The sequence below is a fragment of the Myotis davidii genome, unplaced genomic scaffold, assembly GCF_000327345.1.
Source record: "Myotis davidii unplaced genomic scaffold, ASM32734v1 scaffold246, whole genome shotgun sequence".
Taxonomy (NCBI): domain Eukaryota; kingdom Metazoa; phylum Chordata; class Mammalia; order Chiroptera; family Vespertilionidae; genus Myotis; species Myotis davidii.
In genome coordinates, this window is record NW_006296542.1 from 1,121,082 (window position 1) to 1,130,846 (window position 9,765).

Here is a 9,765-nt window from a genome sequence, read left to right on the forward strand (position 1 = left end):
GAGGTCACTGCCCTCTGAGGTCAGTGCTGGGAACCCGAGCCCCGCGCCAAGGCCTGGGCGGTGGGAGGAGAAAGGGAGACCTGGAAGGGCGGGAGGAGAGCGGCCCAGGGAGCGGAGCCCAGGTCGCGCCCGGCCGGGGATGCCCCGACCTTTCCTCTCCGCCCTTCCTTCCTGACAGGCTAGGGCCACCTCCTCCAGGAGGCCCTCGCGGATGCCATCTCCCCAGTAGGTCCCCCTTTCGGACGCCCACATTTTCCAACCACTCGCTGTCATAATCACTCACCCGGACTGTCAACCATGTCCCGCTTTGCCATGTTTCTTAACCAGTGGGAATGGGTTCCTCTTGGGTCTTCGGCAGTGGAGTCTGCCTTCAATTTACGTCCACAGTAACCGCCCTGCCCTCAAGTCCTGCCTCTAGAGCGGCCTTTTCTCCAGCCTGGAAATATCCACTCTCGTCTGTGGGTGGGTGGGTGGTGTGGGGGAGTTGGCAAGGCTTTTCTGTGCCCTAGTTCTGGTTTTCCTTTAAATGCCAACATTTTTTGAATAAGTCGTCTGCTCTTAACTGTATGCATTTTGCCATCCACTCCCCTTTTGTCCTTCCCTCCTTCCCCTCCCCTGGTCCTCCCTCACTGTGGACTGAAGCTTTTGTGAACAGGGCTCCTCAGGGGGCAGACTCCAGCCTCAGAATCTCCCTCTTCCACACACAGGACTGTGCTCAGGGCCTGGCTCTCCTGCGGTGACTTCTAACCAACATCCCAGGGGCCGGCATACATACATGTTAAATGAGTTAAACCCAGTGGTCTCTGTAAATTCTTGTTCTTGAACTCAGGGCCCTGCTGACCACCTTTTCTGGGGGAGGTCTCCCTTCTTTTCCTTGATAGGCATGCGGGCTTCTCTACCCAGGTCCCTGGCTGGCCAGGTCTGCCCCGGATGTCTTCCTGCCCCTGTTCCTCACCTTGCACCTTGCCTGCCCCTCTTCCCTTTCCTCTCACTTTCTTTCCTCAGACAGATCTTATTCATGTTGCCCATTTTGATGTTTATTTATTTTTTACAACTGACTTTCACATCTGCACAGTCCAACCTGGTGCCCCTTCATCCTGCTCCTCCTCCTACCTGGGCGGTCCCTCCCCTTGGATGTTCGGCCACCAGCTCCCATCAGTCTCAGCCCACTTCTCTTCTCCAGAACCAGCTCTTCCTGATCTCCATTGTGTCCGAGATACCATCATTTTTATCCAGTTACTCCACCCACAAAACACAGTCTTTTTTTTGGCTTTTCCTTGTCCTTTGCTCCTCAGATCCAGTCCCAAGACTTGTTGCTTCTTCATATCTAGAGGATTGCAGTGAAACCTGTCAGGTCATCCATCCCACTGTTAGTTGAGTCCTGCATTCACTTTCTCTTCTTTTGCGCAGATCATCTGAGATACCCCCGCCCCACCCCTTTATCTACTGCATTAAGTCTGGACTCCTTTGCCTAATAGGTAAGACCTTTCGTAATTTGGCCCCATCTGCCTTTTTAAGTTTTTGTCACTTTATACTCCAGGGTCACTCTCCTTACTGTTCTCTAAGCATCACACCAGCTCTGCAGCCCAAAGGCCGCAACATTTTGCCCATGATCCCCATCCCTGCCCTGTATCATGGTACCCAATCCCTACATGCCTGAACATGCCCGCCCTACGGTACTGTCGCTCATGTCATAACCTCTTAGATTCCTCACTGCCTCCTTCCCACCCCTCCCAATCCTCCCCACTCCCAAAGGCACAGTTAAGCTTGGCCTCCCACCTTGAAAACCTGCCCTGACCATTTTCCTGACCACTACAGAGTTCATGTTAGTCGTACCACCCACTTGGCATTTATAATCTATTATTTGGTTTTGTCGGTGATCATTTTAGAAGTTGACATCTTGTCTCCACAGTTTTCAAGCTGCTTAAAAACAGGTTCCTATGCGCATATACCCTACATCTCCAGGACAGTTCAGGTTTCAGACACCCTGCTCCACTGCTGCACGCACTCCTGGAGTTCTGGGATTTGCCATTGAACGCATCTCCTAGCTGGCCCCTTGGCTGGCTCCTTCCCAGAGCTGGATCAGGCCAGATGAGACTCTTACCTCTCCCCATTGAGGGGGAAACAACTTGTTGCAGGAAACATGGCTGGAACTGGATATAAGACGACCAAGAGAGCATCAAACCAAAGAGATCAGGTGTCCGCAAGACCAGAAGTGACCAAGGTCAAGCGCCAAGGAAGTCAGGAAAGCAGGTAGAGACAGGTGTGCGGCGTCATTCAGCACCTGAATCTGAAGACACTTAATCTCTTCCTGGGTGTGCTGTTGACAGGGATCTGGTGCCGGGCCTTGCTTTAGTCCGGAATTGATGAAAAAAGTATTTGGACAGGCCATCACCTGATGGTTTGTTTTTTGCCTGAGGAAATAGAACTCTGTCCTTAAGTAGATTTTTGTATCACTCACCAGGTCACACAGCTGGTTCTCAAAAAGCCAGAACTAAGACCATATCTGCTGACTTCAAATTAGACCATGGAGCCCCCGTGTTATTGTTACAATGGCCCAGGGTCCCATACAGTCCTACAGGGCTGTTATTCCAGATGATGCTGCTGCAATGGACTGGGGGGAGGTGGTGTGCATTTTTGAGACAGGAACAAGGAGGCCTTATCCCCACCTTTGCCCATTACCCAGGTTGTGTGATAGCTGCATCACTGGTGGCTAGTTCCTGAATTCTGTAGAGAGCATAGATCATCAATAAGAATCAGAAGGCACGCCCCCTACTTTCTCATCCTCTTTTCTTTCTCCACACAAACCTAGAAACAGAAAGCTTAACTTATCTCACATTCAAAGTCCCCAAGTCACTAACAGTGTAATTGTACACAACTCCCAACTCAGGATTTGGGTTTCAGATAAGTTTCTTATAAGGTCAAATACATTATAGTACAAATTCTTTTTGAAACTTCCTGAAACTGCCCTTAAGTTGCTAGAACCAAGATCCTTAAAAGCTCAAAGGTTCAGATTTCACTTATTTTTGCCATTGTGTGTTGCCTGCTGCCTCCCTCTCTTTGGCACAGCCAAGAAGTAGTTTGAGCATCAGGATAAGGACAGTAGGTCCTTCCCCTCCTCCTCCTGCGGCTTTTCTCCCTCCCCTTCCTCCTCGATTCATCTCTTCCCCTTCCCCTGAGGGCCTTGAGTTGAATTTTGAACATGAAATGTCCTGACAGACTGTACTGACCCATGACTCCACCCACTGCCAGAGGGCAGAGAGTGGCGGAGGTGGGGTTGGACATAAGTGTATATGCCTCACCTGGACCAGAAACTACTGTGCTTGTGACCCCCCAACCCACTGGTTCCCTGGTCCTGGATGCCCACCTATGTGGCCCACTCTAGAGTGACCCAACACATCCCTCAGGCCAAATCCTCATCCAGAAGGGGTTCTCTCTCCTGAGGAGTCAGCTCTGGCCCTGTCTGTAGGGTCATCACACAGGCCTTGCCCTCTTCTCCCCGTCAGGAGCACCAGGGGGCTGCCTGTTACCCTTGTCTTCCCAGCATCCTGTTGGGCCTGGCAAGGCCTTGGCTTGGTTGCCAAGGATACCTCCCACTCTCCTGACCTTGTGTAGAAACCTGAGGTTGAGTAAAGCCCGTGTGCAGGCAGGGGCTGGGCTGAGATATTCTAGGAGGATGACATCAGCTCACTCCTACACGGCACAGTGTGTAATTTGGTAGGTGTGTGTGTGAGAGAGGGGGCGGGGACATGAGTGAGCATGCAGGCACATACATAAAGGTGCCTGCATGCTCTGATATTTGTGGGTAGGAGTGATTGTGAATGTGTGTTTGTGGATGTTAACATACACTATTATACATATTGAAGAGCATCATTGTCAAGTGTGGGTATTTGCATGGGTGTATATTTTGGCGGGGAGAGTACGTTTTGGCAGAGTATGGCTGAGTGTGGCTGGTGTAGATGCTAATTTGACCTTCTTTTCCAACCTCATTGGTGACAGCCTTGCTGAGCTGCCCAGAGCTGATAAGAGGCAGCACCCAGGGAGGACCAGACACCGCTTCCTCCCTTCCTAATCAGGGTGGGAAGACTGCGAGATATACTCGTACCTCTTTGCAGGCCTTACTGGGCAATGCACAGGACATCTGGCAGGTTCTCTATCATCTTTGCACACAATTGTGCTTTTCGAGATTGGCTCTAGGCCGGTCAGTCTAGGACTTTTCCTTTAGAACGAGGAGCAGGAACCAAGGACAGAAGAGAATGACATTGTCCCTCAAATCTGTTCATGAAGAGTGTGAGAAGGTAGGGGTACTAGCTGTGTTACAAATGTCTGTACTAAGCCCCTTGCCCCACTCCAAGTGAACTGAGTCAGGGACAGAAATAGGTCATGCAAAGATGGTTGGGGTTAAGGGAAGTGGAAAACCACACACCTGGACGAAAGGAAGACTTGGTAAAATATGAATATGCAAAGACCTTTCTAATCTTCCAGGTCACGATCATTTTTAAGTCCCAAGGAACCAGTTCTGGGAACCTGACAAGGGCGGGAGAAAAACCTGAAAGCTAAAAAGTAATTCACCCCTTCTGTTGCTCTGAAGATAGAAGCGACAAGTAGATGCAGTTATACAACAAGCACCTAAGCAACAGAACACCCTGACGGGAAAGGGAGCATCCAGAATGTGCTAAACACAACACCTGCTTGGCCAGGACTGTGACTCTCTGAGGGGCAGGACATCTTTACGTGGGGATGAAAATGACCGTGGAGGGGTTGGAGTGAAGGCTGCAGGCTCCTCCCCATGGTGCACCCAACCTGGCAAGCAGCAGAACCCGTGGCTGCTTACACAATGCCCAGCTTATGAGCAGACAGAGCTGTGACAGATGCAGGCTCCCTTCGCTGCCACCAGCATGGAAGGCCATCAGATAGCCAGGGGCTAAAAAAATCAGGGCCAAAGCCCGGTTTTTACCCAGAGGCAAGCTTGGGAAACTGGGGGGAGGGGAGGATCCTAGTTCTCCGTGGGATGGTCCCTGGATTTCTTTTCAATTTGCTCAGCTCTCTCCTGAATCCCATCTGTGTGGCTCTGATGTCACAAACTGGGAGCCTGTAGGCAGAGCTGACTCAGTCACAGATAGATATGCTTTGGATAATGTTTAAACAGTTTAAAAATTGTTGTCAACATTTATGAAGTGTCATATTTTAAAAACATAGAATTAGGATTTCTCTTTAAAAACCAGGATATCTATGAACACTGGTCCCTTATGTCTGCCTAGCAATGACTGGCACCTAAAACAGGAGTGTGTCCTCCAGTTGGCCACAGTCCCCAACACTCTCTATTGATCCTGATAAGACCAAGTGGCAGTTACTGTTTACTGTGGACATATGTTGGGTTTTTAAAATCATACTTAATCCTCATCTTCATTACTTGTCTTGACCCTGGAGGTATTTGAATTTGCAACTCCTGATATGCAAGAAATCTCAAACCGTTGTCTCTAACCCCTGCAATACTACTGAGCTCCCAACAATTTTTTTCCCAATTGAGAACTGGACGTCTGTAAAATATTTTTGTCTGGTATTTTAATCTCAACTTACAACACATCAAGACATTTTTCTCCCTTCTTCCCCACGTGGGATTTCTTTCTCTCTTGCAATAGCATTCCCATTCTTTTTCTAGTCGCCAGGCTCACGCCCTGGCAGACATCTTTCACCCCCCACCCCCACCCCCACCCTCACCCGGACAATCAGTTGCCAAGGCCTAGAGAGTCCATATTTGCAGGATTTTTCCTGCATTTGCCTCTTGCCATGCGCATTGCCTTCCTGGCCCTGGCCCTTCTGTCCCCTCTAGACTATTGCCGTAGGTACCGGTTGGTATTCCGCCCCCCAGTCTCTCTTCACTTCAATCCATGCTGCAGACTGGTTGCCAGAGTAATTTTTCCTTAAATAATAGTCTAATTGTGCTACTTTGGCATGTAAAAACCCCCAGTGGCTTCCCATTGCCTGCACTCAGCATTCATTAAAATCTCTCACCCGGCATTCAAGTCCCTAGACCAGTGATGGCGAGCCTATGACACGCGTGTCAGAGGTGACACGCGGACTCATTTATTTTGGTTGATTTTTCTTTGTTAAATAGCATGTAAATATATAAAATAAATATCAAAAATATAAGTCTTTGTTTTACTATGGTTGCAAATATCAAAAAATTTCTGTATGTGACACGGCACTAGAGTTAAGTTAGGGTTTTTCAAAATGCTGACACGCCGAGCTCAAAAGGTTTGCCATCGCTGCCCTAGCCTATCCCATAAGAGTGCTCAGGACAGGGATTCAAATCACTTGAGGAGTCTGATAAAAATTCAGATTAAAGAGCCTTCCCCCACTCCTCCGAGACTCTGGTTCAGTGAGGTGGGGTCCGGGACACCTATATTTGTAATGAGAACCAAGCCATTCTGAGGCAGGGACCTGTGGGCCCCACTCAGCACACCCTGTCTTAGAGCTCTAAGCCCACAGTTGCCAGGCATATCTGCCTGGACACCAGAAGCTGTCCCATCCCCATTGTATCCCCCACAATACTCCCCACCCCCACCCAGCCTCTCCTGCCAGCAGCAGCACCTGATTCACAACTGTTGGCTGAACTGAATGGTGGGGAGCAGGCCCACAGAAAGGGTGGGAGAAGCAAGGCCTTGACCCCTCGCCAGATCTCTGAAGGCAGCCCCTGCCCTCTCAGAGAGCCCTTCAATAACCGGAAGAGCACACGGCAGTCCCTCTGAACACAAGACCTCTGTGACCTTAAGACATGGTCGTTTAGACATACTTGTTCTTGTGAACTGACCTGGATTCTAATCCCGAACCTGCCACCTATTGTCTTATGACACAGCAAATCATTAATCTCCCTTATTCTTATCTTTAAGATGGACAATATGTTCTTTATAGTTCCTGGGTAGATGAGTAATAACACACAGAGAGCACCTAGCACAAGGCCTAAATATCATAGATGCTCAATGAACCATAACTCTTATCATTGTCAACTGCCAGAGGTGACGTTTTCAGAAATCATCTACACAGAATTTCCAATTTTCCAGATGAAGAAAAGGAGGTGTGAGATGGGAACTGATGCCCAAAGTCCCACAGCTCCTTAGTGGCAGGCTGAGGACTAGAAGGTAATCTCGCCCCCACTCTTGTGCTCTTCCCATAATGCCAGACTCCTGTCTCGTGACACTCCTTTCATTCATTCACTTGCTCAGGAAACATTTAGTTCTCCTGGGTGCCTGGCTCTGGAGATACAGTGGGGTTTTAGAGCCTCTGCCTGGGGTGGGTATGGAGGATGAGAGCAGAAAGGCCACTTGGCAAAAGGCGTTAGGAGACTGAGTGTCCAGGGGGCAGTGCGAGCTCCTCGGCTCACACAGCTGTGGGTGTTTCCTCATTGGGGTTGGGGTGGGGGGCGCGGCGAAGGGGGTTGGAAGGAGTGAGGGGTGGAGAGGCATGCTGTGAGCCTTGCAGAGGCAAGATCTTGGGTCAACGAGAAGGCGTGACCAGGAGGGTCCAAGATGATGGTACACGGCACAAAAGGAACTTCAGAGAAGGCGATGGGGAGTGATGGTTGGAATAGGCCATGCAGAGCAGGGAAGACTCTGCCCTCCACATGAACCTGAGGGTTGTGGGGTGACTGAGCAGCAAGCTCTCCCTGAGGGACCCCCAGGGAACAGGCTGTTTCAGTAAGTGAGGAGGTGGAGAAGTGCTGGGAGCAGAGAGGGGGCAGGGGGCTTAGCTGGATCTACAGGAGGCTGAGGACAGGGTTTGGAAGGGAAGGGGGCAGGAGTCAGATGAGCGGAGCAGGTACACAGCAGTGCGGGGATAAGAGCATTGCCCTTCAGACAGTGACCAGCGTCAGGAGAAGGAGGTGGGATTGAGTTCTGGCTGGGCTTTGGGGACAACTGAACGCAGAACCCCAGGAGAGAGGCTCAGCCACAGAGACAGGACACTCAGAGTATTGGGTGTGGGGGGCAGATGCTGCCACTTTTGCTCTCAGGGACCAGCCAGGAGACTGCAGGGTGACCTCTGTGGCTTGAACTGTCGAGGCTCCCAGGTTCCTGGACTCATACAGACTAACTCTCCTTCCACCAGGAGCAGAACTGGAATGTGTCACTAGCTCATTAGGCTTGTCCCTGAGGCTGACTGCCTACCAGGCCCCAGCCAGGGAGGGAATCTGCCCCCCAAAAGGACAGCTATTCCCTGAGGGTTGCTTCTTGGCTTCTGTGCCCTGCTAACCCACTAGTGTCCACAGACAGGAACATCTGGTTTCCCTCCCCTCCTTTGCCAGCCTGGCCCTGCGGCAAGGGCAGAGCAAATGCAGACAGAGGGTTGAGGTGGCGAAAGACAGAGAGAGTGAGAGAGAGAGAGAGAGAGAGAGAGAGAGAGAGAGAGAGAGAGAGGAGAGAGGAACTGGGGGAGGGGAGAGATGTGGACAGATGGCCAGACCAGTATTTGGCTACAAAGGTCCCAGTGGTGTGTTGTGTGACTCCCTTGGTGTATCTCAGGATAGAAACTATCTGTTGAGGCCTATTATCTGGGCGGCCTCCCAGGAATGTGACCTCCCACACCTGCACTCCCCAGGCCTCTCTAAGTGGTCCCAGGAGGTGTGACTGAAAGCGCCAGAAACGCAACAGGGAACACATGGCCTTGGGCAGTAGCAGATCTGACGCTGGATTTATTGCCTCTTTCCCAAATTTAGAGGACAGACATGTTGTAAACCCTCCTCATCCTCACTCCCGGGGGCACAGGCTAAACCCCTTCATCTCCAGACAGAAAACAAGAGGAGAGGCCCTGAGACTGTGGGAGTTTCCCAGATGTTGTTTCCGAAGAGCCATAATGGGGCTGGGCCTCCTGGGCAGAGTGTCTGGGGCTGGCAGGAAGCTGGTATCACAGCTGTGACAGCCAGAGACAACCCTGGTGTGGGGGCTAAGGTGTGGAGAAGGACAAACTCAAGGAAGAGGGGAGAACCTGAGGAAGAGGTCCTGCCGTTTCCCACCACCTCCGGCCTCCTGGCTCGGAGCTCAAGGTGTTGTTCAACTGCCAGGAAGGCCAAGCTCTGTTCCACACGGTTGAGAGGAACGAGCCTGGTGGCCAGACTGGGAGTCAGCCACCTCCCCGGGTCTCAGTTTGCTTGTCTGTAACCAGAGAGCGGTCCACCCTGTCTCTTCCGTAATCTGCGATCTATGGTCCACACGGATGACTGTGCTCATATTATTTGCTCTGTGTAGAGTTCGGATAGTCCACTTCTCTGTCCATCCAAAAGCCTACTCATCCTTCAAGACCTGCTTCTGTGTTGCCTCCTGGGTGAAGCCTTCCTGCATCCGACCTCCCCCACTCTCCAAATCCCCATGGCAATTAGTCACTTTCTCCTTCCTTACGTTCGCTGTGTAGACCTGTGAGACTGGGACTCCTCGAAGGCAGAGACCAGGCGACAGATTTGTAATTCACTGCCTCGCACACCCCTTGGCCCTGAGCACACAGTAGGTGTTCAGCGACGCTTTACTAAATTTGGTTAAATCCATTATCTCCATGATAGAATGATGGACACGTAAGAAAAGACACTAACAGGGCTGGGGTGAGGAGGGGTTGGGGAAGGGTGGCAAAGATTCTAAATCAGGGGTGGGCAAACTTTTTGACTCGAGGGCCACAATGGGTTCTTAAACTGGTCCGGAGGGCTGGAACAAAAGCATGGATGGAGTGTTTGTGTGAACTAATATAAATTCAAAGTAAACATCATTACATAAAAGGGTA